Here is an 11,102-nt window from a genome sequence, read left to right on the forward strand (position 1 = left end):
TGAGATTAGGAAACCCTAAACTCTCAAAATCCCAGAAATTATAAAATCATGGGATTCTAAAGGATCTTAAACAAAATATGGTCCAATCTCTCAATTATATACCTTCTCTGTGTAATTCTTAATTTACCCCAATGCTAATTTAAAAATATTAAAATTTAAAGAATTAACAAAAGATGTAATTTATAACTACGCATAATAAAAAATATATAATTTATTGCAACTGTCCAAAATAAAAAATATGAACTTTACTGTATCTGGATACTTTTGTCAAAAATGTTGAGGGGCGCCTGGGTGGCGCAGTCGGTTAAGCGTCTGACTTCAGCCAGGTCACGATCTCGCGGTCCGTGAGTTCGAGCCCCGCGTCAGGCTCTGGGCTGATGGCTCGGAGCCTGGAGCCTGTTTCCGATTCTGTGTCTCCCTCTCTCTCTACCCCTCCCCCGTTCATGCTCTGTCTCTCTCTGTCCCAAAAATAAATTAAAAAAAAAAAACGTTGAAAAAAAATGTTGAACTGTCTGTATAGATTGTCCTTATTAGGAAAATCCTAAGAGACTCAGGAACCGAGTGGTTACTCCAATGTGTTTGTACAGCATTCTACCTGTCAGGCTTGCCTGGGTGTTCATAAACTCATGCAAGCAAGCATGTACTTGTTCCAACAAGTGTGCAGATAATCCTCCCAGACCTGAAGTATGTGGGGATAGACCATCTCTTTATCACAGGGAAAGGAATCAGAAGAGCCAAAGAAGCCAAGAGGCTTCAATGTAAAGTCTGCTATTCAGGCCATCGGATGAAATTTTCATTTCAGAGATTGTTTTCAGCTCTGAAAGTTCCATTTGGTTGTTTTTATTCTTTCCATTTCTGTTCTCATTATGTTTATGTTGTTCTTTAAATACTTGAGCATATTTTAAAAGGTGCTTTTTTTATCCTTATCTGATAATTGCATCATCTCTGGCCTTTCCAGATCTGTTTTTGACAGATTTTTCTCTTGCTATGGGTTAGATTTTCCTGTTTTCTATTTCTGGTAAAATTTGATGGTTGCTAGATATTGTGAATATCACCACATTGAATGTCTGGATTTTGTTGTCTTCCTTAAACAGAGTTGATGCCCTTAGCAGTAGGCCATGCAGGGACTGACCTGCATATCAATCTTTCCAAGGCCTGCTTCTGTGTTTTGCTTCGGTGCGTGTACAGTCGTTTTGATGTGAGCCCTCCAAGTGTGGTGTGATTCTTTGGGCTCGCTCCCCAGTGTGCTCAGGGCTTAATGAGCAGACGGTGAGAACTGTTATCCCACAACCCTCACTGAACTGAAAACAGTTCACCTCACAGCTTCCTGGTAGCTGTTCTTGGCGCCATCTTGAAAGTTTTACATGTAAACGTAGGGTTTGGGACTCGCCAAGGGTTCATGGGTCCTCCAGCAGATCTCTCGGGCCCACTCCCCTCTGTGAGGCTGCCTTGCCAGTTCAGATGCATGGCTTCCCCAAACTCCGTTGTCTCCTCCATTCAGCAAGAGAAGAGAAAGTACAGGAAAAGGGGTAATCGTGGGGTTCCCCTCCTCTCTGGGACCTTGGGCACACTCGCCCATCACCCAATATGTGAAAGCAGACACTCGGCGTGTTTGCCTAATTTCTAGGGTTTACAGTCAGTGGCAGTGCCAGCACCACTCTCTCTGGCATGAAGCTCTTAGTGTACTTTAATTTGTTCTTTTGTGATGAGTGATGTTACACATCTTTCCATTTCCATCAAGTCTTCTCCATAGTGTCCTGTTGGGGGGTATTTCTCTGTTTCTTATTCATTTATAAAGTAAAGGAATTAACCTTTTTCTGGAACATGAGTTACAAATATTGATTCGCTGTTTGGCACTTGTCTTTGGAATTTTCTTATGTTTTTCTACTTTTTGTCTTAATGAAATCAAATTCATCTTCTCTTTTAAGTTTTACAAGTATCTTTAATTAAATGAAATGCTCGGTTTCATATGGAAAAATAAGCAAGAAAGTATAGGGAAAGTATTTAAAAGAAGAATAATGAGGGGACAAGCTCTGCCAAAGCCACAACATATCATAAAGCTTTGGGGCGCCTGGTGGCTCAGTCGGTTGGGCGTCCGACTTTGGCTCAGGTCATGATCTCACAGTTCGTGAGTTCAATCCCTACATCGGGCTCTATGCGGACAGCTCAGAGCCTGGAACCTGCTTCGGATTCTGTGTCTCCCTCTCTCTCTCTGTCCCTCCCCCACTCGCACTCTGCCTCTCTCTCTCAAAAATAAACAAACGTTAAAAATAAATTAAAAATAGGGGCGCCTGGGTGGCTCAGTCGGTTAAGCGTCCGACTTCAGCTCAGGTCACAATCTCGCGGTCCGTGAGTTCGAGCCCGGCGTCAGGCTCTGGGCTGATGGCTCAGAACCTGGAGCCTGCTTCCGATTCTGTGTCTCCCTCTTTCTCTGCCCCTTCCCCGTTCATGCTCTGTCTCTCTCTGTCTCAAAAATAAATAAACGTTAAAAAAAAAATTAAAAAAAATAAATTAATTAATTAAAAATAAAATAAAGTGTCAATAATTTACTTGATAGTAGATGCAAATATAGGCAGAAAAATCAATTTTACAAAATAGAAAATTCAGAAATTGACCCAAATATATAAAATACCTTGATGATAAAGATAACATATTAAATCAATGTAGAAAAGCTGTGTTACACAATAAATAGTGATCTTTTGCCGGGGCGGGGGGGAGGGGAAGCAATGAAAATTCATCCACAGCTTCATGCTACATGGGGATAAACTCCAAATTCATCAACAGTTTGAAATGCCAGAAATCAAACCAGATAAGAGAACCAGAAATTATGGGAGAATTACTTTTCAAATTCATAGTACAAAAGGCCCAACCAAGTATGACAAAAAACTTCTATATTTTTATATGATCAGAAATTATGGCATAAACACATTGTAAACATAATGGAAAAAGTATACATATGCAAATGTTGGGGGAAAAGCCACCCCTGCTGTTAATATCCCCCAATACTACTGTCTGCATTTCAGTGTATGCTTCAATTGATTCCTATTGCCAAATATGTAGATTATTTCCATTTTTAGCTTTCAGAGATACTACTGTTGGATGACAGTTATCTTAGGGTAGAGTCTTAGGGGTTGGGAATCGATGAATAAAAACAACCCATAATTTGTTAGCTTATATTACTTTATAAATTGCCTCTGAAAAATACCACCCAGGTTTAGATCACTGGGTATTACCATAAAAAACGTCCACTGTCATGGGGGACACTGGTAAAGGCAAAGGCCATACGTCAGAAAAACAGGGTGACAAATTTCATTTGAATTCATCTGAATGCCAGTGAATTTTTCTTTAGTTTGTTTACATGTCCTGTTTTGCACATTTTCTGTTCATATTCTTTGCCTGTTTTTCTGGCATCATATTCTTTAGTCTATAATTGTGCTCACGCCGCAAATCTGTATCTCTGCTTGCTTTTTAAAACAATTATTATTTTTCAGCATTTGTTTTTATTTATATGGGAACATGTCTCTGGGATTTCTACTGTTATCATCTTTTTAACTACTATTGTGACTAAAGGCTTTAATTTAAAAAAAAAGAACTATACAGGCACAGCTTATATTTTATACTAAATATTTGACCCATCTCAAAGTTATATTGGTATAGAATATGAAGAACCTAATATTTTTTAATTATTCATTTATTGATTTTATTTTTTAAATGTTTTTTTAATTTATTTTGAGACAGAGGGGGTGCAGAGAGAAAGGGAGAGAGAATCCCAAGCAGGCTTCATGCTGTCAGTGCAGAGACCAATGCAGGGCTCAATCTCACAAACCACAAGAGCATGACCTAAGCCACAGTCAGATGCTTAACCAACTGAGCCACCCAGGCACCCCAACATTTGGCCCTTTAAAGTACATGTTATGGAGGTGGTTCTATAAGCCATGACTTCAGGCGACACAATAATGACATACGATTGTTTTTTGATATTTATTCCACAGTGATCAAGAAAAGGGCATTTCCAACTTTCCAAATTTCCAGTACAGTATTGATGCAATTGATAGCTTTTAAAAGCCATGATTGGTGAGCATATACTGAGATAGGAGTGACTTCATTTCCATTTTGGTTGCTAAGAAGGTATGTGAGTCAGCAAACAGGAGTATAACTACGAAATTGACTAATACAACTTCCTCTGTTCATAAGGTACATGCATTGACTGTAATTTGCATTATAACTAGACAAAGTATTTGAGTTCCTAATTTCTGCTGGTATCTAAGATGAGGCCTCACAACCTTACTCTTCATGGGTTGAATGAATTGCATACAGAGGGTTTGGCTTTATTGGTTTTGTGTCTGGACAGCTGGTTGCCCACACACATGTGTGCTTCCTGTGTTACAGGGAGCACTGTCCCCAAGAGGCAGGTGCCCAGAGAAGGTGACGTGTGTCACTTCTATGCCACGACAGCTGAGACGTATTGCTTTCTCCACCCTCTCTTTCCCATCACTGGCTGGCTGAAGAGGACTTTGATGGCACAGCCACAGGGGGGAAGGATGGGTCCCCTGGGTCCCCTGGGTCACCAGCTGGGTCACCGCCTGGGGAAAGCTGTCCGCCACCTGGAATATCCACACTAGACTATTACGTGCTGGGGAAGTGGCTCTTACTGTGTTAGGTAATTGAGAGATGGAGGCTTTTTATTGCAGCTAATATTACCCGATTATTACATTTTAAAAATTAATTCTAAATTTTGAAGAAGAAAGATGGGGGAGAAGTATTTGTAATTTTCATTTTCTAACTTAGGACTAGATTTGACTTGTTTTATATACGTATATTCTAATCACTTAGGTAGTTCGGAGAGGTGGAAACATGGGTAAAAATGCTATCAAATACCATACTATATGTTAACATTCTTACTTCTTTGATTAAATAGTATTTATAATACACTATTTGCAAGTCCTTCTAAAAAAAGCAAAGCAGTGTTTTGCTTTTTCACGAAATGTTAAAACCTTTAAAAAGATGCCTCTTCTCGGGGCACCTGAGTGGCTCAGTCGCTTAGGGCGTCCAACTCTTGACCAGCTCAGGTCATGCTCTCATGGTCCTGAGATCAACCCCCCAAGCTGGGCTTAGGATCTCTCTCTCATCCCCTATCCCCCACTCGAGAGCATGCACGTTCTTTCTCAAACAAAAAAGATCTATCTTCTCTATGCCGACAACACCCATCAGTGTACATCTTGGAACAATTCAAGGTGCTAGGGTCCTATCCTGTGCTTCCGTCACTTGCCTAGCTCTGCTGTCTTTCACAGCTATAACACCCCCGCCCTGCTCACCTAGAGCGGGTGCAGAGCCTCGGTCCAAGCAGGAGGTGGAATGCGCAGAGCTGGTTGAGAGGGAGGTCGGCTGTGAGAATTATCCATTCTGGATGGCACCCTAGACTGAGACAGCCCTCACTAAGGACCAGTTTGGAAGAGGTGCGCACCTCTTTGGAGAGGATGTGGTGCCTGCAGGTGGCAGAGGGGCCATGTTCCCCCAGGCTGGGCCTGTTCGGGGGCTGCTGGGCCACCCTCTGGGGTACAAGCAGTCAGCAGCTGGTGGCACGGGCCAGCCGTGGAAGTCTGGCTGCCAGAAAGAGCTGAGGAGATCTGGTTTCTGAGTGGAGGGGCCAAGGGGGGAGTATCTGGCCAGGCCCAGGCTTCCTGGTCCTAGAGGGGTCCTCTCCTGGGCCTGTGGGAGGGCGGGTAGGATCCACCCGGGTCCTCTTGGCACATGGCTGACGCCTGCCTGTCCCTCCTGTCACATTCCTCCTGCACCCTGTACTGAGGAAGCTCATCACTGTGCCCGCTTTAAAGGAGTAATACTTTAAGGAGCTCTGTTAAGGATCCCAGAGCCCACACTGAAGGACACCCTGGGAGGTAAGGGGCAGTAAATTGATGAGGGACCCCACAGGGGTTGGCAAGCCATGGCCCTGGGCCAAGTCCAGCCACCACCTGGTCACCTATGGCCTAGGAGTTAAGAACAGTGTTTACATTTTTAATATTGTGTGTGTGTGTGTGTGTGTGTGTGTGTGTGTGTGTGAGAGAGAGAGAGAGAGAGAGAGAGAGAGAGAGAGAGAGGGAGAGAGAGAGAAAGAGAGAGAGAGCACCCACGCATGTGTGAGCACAAGTTGGGTAAGGACAGAGAGAGCGGGAGAGAGAATCTTGAGCAGGTTCAAGGCCCAGTAAGGGGCCAGACACAGGGCTCCACCTCTCAACTGTGAGATCATGACCTGAGCTGAAATCAGGAGTCGGACATTTAACCGACCAGGCCACCCAGGCACTGCCAGTGTTTACATTTTTAAAGTCTGAAAAAATTAAAACACAATAATAATATTATGTGTGAAAACACATTTTCAAAGATGTTACAGGTAAAATTGCATCATAGTCAGCATAACAGTTGAACATTTGTGATTTATTTTCATGATAAGTAACACTAACTTCGAATCTCAAGTAGCAAAATGTTCTCCCATAAAGAGAATCACATTTGTCTCATCACAAGATTTGTATTACAAAAAAAAAAAAAAAAAAAAAAACAACTTCTCAATTATTCTATTTCTGTTTTAATCAATTAAAAAATTGTGGTAGTTTGTTTTCTCTCTTATATGAGTGTCTACATATGTCCTCAATTTTGTTTCTTGGCCCACAAAGCCTAATAACATGTGCTATCTGGCCCCTTAAGGAAAAACAGTGCCAACCTCTGACCTCTTGAAATACAACTCATTCTTCAAGACCAAGTTTAAAACGCTGCTTCTAAGTGAAACCATTCTGCATACCCCTTCGAATGACTAACCCGTCACCAGGCTGATCTTGTGGGCATGCCATTTGAGCAGGGTTACAGTGCTTGCTCTGGATCAGCAGGGTAGCCTCCTATCTCCTGCTGTCCTGGAGGGACTGTCCCTTCCTGAGGTGGCAGGCAGAGCCTCTCCACTGTGGCTCACACAAGCCAGTCCATGAGCTGAAGAGCACAGGAACACACCTGCCCCCACATCTGGTTTGGTGGCCTCACAAGGACTCAGCAGCCACCAAGGCTGTTAGCGCTGCCTTGATCCCCTGACGCCAAGACCCTCTTGTCCCCCTGGCCCCATCCTTTTCCATTTACACTCAGATCTCAGGTCCTGTAACTGTAAGCACCACTTATCTCTGACAATCTCCAGGTTTTATCTACTCTTTAACCTTCCCCTAAATTCCAGACTCACGATATCAATTACTTTCTCCATCTTGGCATGAAGTGTCAAGTAAGCAGTTCAAATTATACAAAGCTGCCTGTGATGCCCTCCCTTCTCCTCACCTTCTCCCTGAGCCTTCTCTCCAGGCAGGCTTTATCTCTCCGGGAGCTCACACTCAAAACCTGGCCTAACTGTGACTTCTCTGTCACTCTCACAGCCACACCAATCCATTGGCACACCCTATCAGAATATAAACCTCAACATATGCTCAAGATCTGATTATATCTCACTCCTCCCTACCAGCAGCCTGGCCCAAAGAATATAAATTCTTGTGTCTATTCAAAGTCTCCTGGTTGCTTTCTCTGTTCCTAGTCTTGAGCCCCTATGGTAATTTCTGCAAAAAAAAATGTTCCGTCTAAGTAATAGCTAAGATAGCAGTCCCCCACTGCTTACACCCCTCAAAGTTTTCCCATCATATTTAGTCTGCACCATGGCCCATATCACTGCTTTGTCTGTTAACCGTATATATCTGTCTGCATCCATATCTATTCTATTTATCTGTCAATCAATTATGTCTGTCTGTATCTACCATCTGTTTGTCTGTCTGTCTGCCTACCTACCTACACACCCACCTATCTATCTGATCTTTCTTGTACATACCCTTCACTACAATGTGAGCCCCATGGGGTAAGCACATTGACTATTTTATTTTATTAACTGTAATATCTCCAGCACATGCCACAACGACATATAGCTAAGTGCCCAATAAATATGTGTTAAATGATAAAGTATTTGTGTGGCTTTTGGGAACTGAAGGTCAAATCCCTGTGAGGACTAGACACAGTTCACTTGCATACAAAATACAATGGGTTTAGAGGAAAATGTGCTAAGTAATAGCAAAATTTCCCTGCCTCTCAACCTCTGTGGCATTTCCCAGACCTTATGAGAGAGGGGGCCAGAGGGAAGCAAGGGACAGGTTGATGGTGTAGCACCCTAAAGCAGTCCTCTCCAGGTCCTCTAAAGAACGGGGGGATGAGAAAAGAGAAGGAAACCCAAGGAGGGCTGACGCCACGAGACCAGTGGGCAGAGTGCCCCAGCTCCGTGCATGCGCAGGGCCGACGTGGCTCCCGCACCAAGGTCCTGCTGACCCAGAAGGCGTGGGCGGGCAGTTCTGCTCCTAGGAGGAAACTGGGCAATGCTCCAGCAGACTGGACTGTCAGAGCCTTTCGAATGCAGCAAGGGCCAGCGTAGCAGCGTCTTCAGGATTAGTAGTAACTGAACACCAAAAGCTAAATGAGTGGGCAGTGGTAGCCCAGACCTGGGGCCACTCTAAAACGTGACTGCCACCAGAGAGAACGAAGATAGCCACGCCTGGTAGAAAATGAAGGCTCGTGATACATGTTCCCATTTCGGCGCTCGAGTTTGTGATTTGAGGCTTACGCCCACCCAACTGGTCTTCTTCCCACTTCATGTTCTCACCTTTTCATTTTTCCACCACTAAACTACAATCCTTCCAGGGCAGAAGCAGCATATGTCACTGACCTCTGCACCCTACAGTGCCTTGTTCATATGTCTCGATTCTCCATACAACTTACTGAAATCGATCGGTAACCTATGGCAGAAATGTGTTCCTTCTGCTGCTGAACATCTATGTGTCTTATTTCAGAACCGTCACGGTTTGTCTGTTTCACTGATCCTGCACTGAGCAGGTGACCCAAGTCTGAAAGTCAGAACAAATCTCCTGCCACATCAGAGCTTCAAACCAAAGCTGATCTGCTATCTGCATCTCACCAAGTGCTCGTGCGTAGCTGCACAACTCCCCTCTCCCAGGCGCTTCCATGTGGACCTGCTACAACATTTTATCACCACAAGGGGAGAGCCTGAGAGCAAAGCCACACAGAAGGGCACTTGACCAGAGTTGCAGATAGAATCTGGGCTCTGCTGGCCCTGCTGGAGCCTAGGACTGGGCAACAGCTAAAGCCACAGCAGCTCTGGACTGTTCAGTCACTTGGACCAGTATGTTTTCCTTTTCTGCTAAGGCCAATTTGGATCAGATTTTCTGACACATGCAACTAAAACATAGTAAATAGTACATAAATCTTACCCCCAGAAGACTTTCTGCTGTGAACCCTATCAAGCAAGCAGAATTAAACCAGTCAAATAAGCAAATTCCACAGTTGAGAGCTGCTATTGCAAACATCCTGCTGTGGGCAAAGGTCGCAGCCTTTTTTGTAAACACGGGAAGGGGGCTATCAGACTTGGGAATTCAGATGCAGTGTGGTCTGTGAGCCCTCGTAGCCGTGAACCAGGGGTTGACAGGCCTGGTCTTGGTCAGGATGCCTTCGTGTTTGGCTGAACTATGGAAGACAATGGTTAATTTGTTTTAATAGCACAGATCCTATTAAATTGCTGATAAAATCATATTGCTTAGTCATAGTTAAATATAGTGAATTTCTCTGTCAGAGCCAACAAATAATAATAACAACTTAGATATAAATCTTAGTTCCTGTCCTCAGCATCAACTCATGGCTCACCCACTTTTCCTCTGCTGTGCCATAAGGTATAGAGAGAGCATGGTCTGGTCAGAATGTTGGCCTTATTATACCACTAAAGGTATAACGATACAGGTCATTCGTTGCTAAAGAAGCCTTTCGACTGGACATGCACAAAAGTCTTGTCTCCTGAATCCCAAGCCAAAGCAAACTCTCCATGAATATTTGAGTTTCCTCCTAAGAGTGACTGGCTGCCACACCTCAAGCTAAGAAATTTAGATTAAAATGTTCTTGGAAAAGTGATTAAGGGGCACCTGGGTGGCTTGTTGGTTAAACGTCTGACTCTTGATTTCAGCTCAGGTGACAACCTCACAGTTCATGGGTTCAAGCCCCGAGTCGGGCTCCACACTGACAGCACAGCGTCTGCTTGGGATCTTCTCTCTCCCTCTCTCTGTCTCTGTCTCTGTTTCTCTCTCTGCCCCTCCTGTGCACATGCTCTTTCTAAATAAATAAGCTTTAAAAAAAGTGATTAAAATATTTGAAAATGTCTATACTAAGATAATTTTTTTTTTAATTAAGAGTTTCTAAGATACTGGGGAGAAAATGTTTACTTTGGAAACTTCAAAAGCTTGAAACAAGCTTAAGCTGTGGAAATAATTTCCATATTGATCATGGGCCATAAACTAGGGGCTGGATCCCTGCAAAACAGAATCCTGAGACCCCTGCTTAGAGTAACTTAGAAACTGACCACTTTCAAGCATTTCCACCCCCGCCCTGGACTCAGGACCAGGGTTTCCCAACTTTCCTTCATATCAGCCAGCGTCCACTAAAATATTTTCTCCAATGGACTCTGGGCTATGAAAGAGGTACCTATAGGAAAAGTTTACAAGTTTAGAAATGGTTTTCCAAATGTCCATTAATTAGATATTAACCAAATTATTAAGCCTTATAACTAACATGAAATAAAGGTTAATTCACTGAATTGATAAAACCCCAACCAAAATCAAAGTAAGTAGAAAGCTGCAAAGGAAATATATAGAATAAATTGATTAAATCTTTGCAAAAAAAAAAAAAAAAAAAAAAAAAAAACCTTCACGCAACCAAGTAATTTTTTAAAGGGCTTTGACATAATGACCTGAGCTTGGAAGCTTTGTTAGAACACTGTGGTCTTGAAAGCCACCGCCAGACAACTAAGGCCGGTCATTGTTTCTTCAACTGATTCTTATCTTTATGTGGCCTTGGTTTAATTTCTTCCTTTGACTCAAGGGACAAAACTTGTCAGTTCCAGAAATCAAAACCGGTCTCTCTGCTCACATCAGCAGCCTTGCAGTCCAAACTTTAAACCAAATTGAGCATTTGAACCCCGAACATTAGTGTACCCTAAGCTTCCTTTCTCCTCCCCAACCACAGGCTGCAGATGGGAG

At 43.2% G+C, this 11,102-nt stretch overlaps 1 protein-coding gene across 2 annotated transcripts in view; it reads right to left on the reverse strand.

Moving 5' to 3' along the window:
- The window catches only part of SH3YL1 (SH3 and SYLF domain containing 1), a 40,965-nt gene that overhangs the window by 27,568 nt on the left and 2,295 nt on the right, over positions 1-11,102 (reverse strand). The window lies entirely within an intron of this gene.

The sequence above is a fragment of the Panthera onca genome, chromosome A3 (assembly GCF_046562875.1).
Source record: "Panthera onca isolate mPanOnc1 chromosome A3, mPanOnc1 haplotype 2, whole genome shotgun sequence".
NCBI classification, from domain to species: Eukaryota; Metazoa; Chordata; class Mammalia; order Carnivora; family Felidae; genus Panthera; species Panthera onca.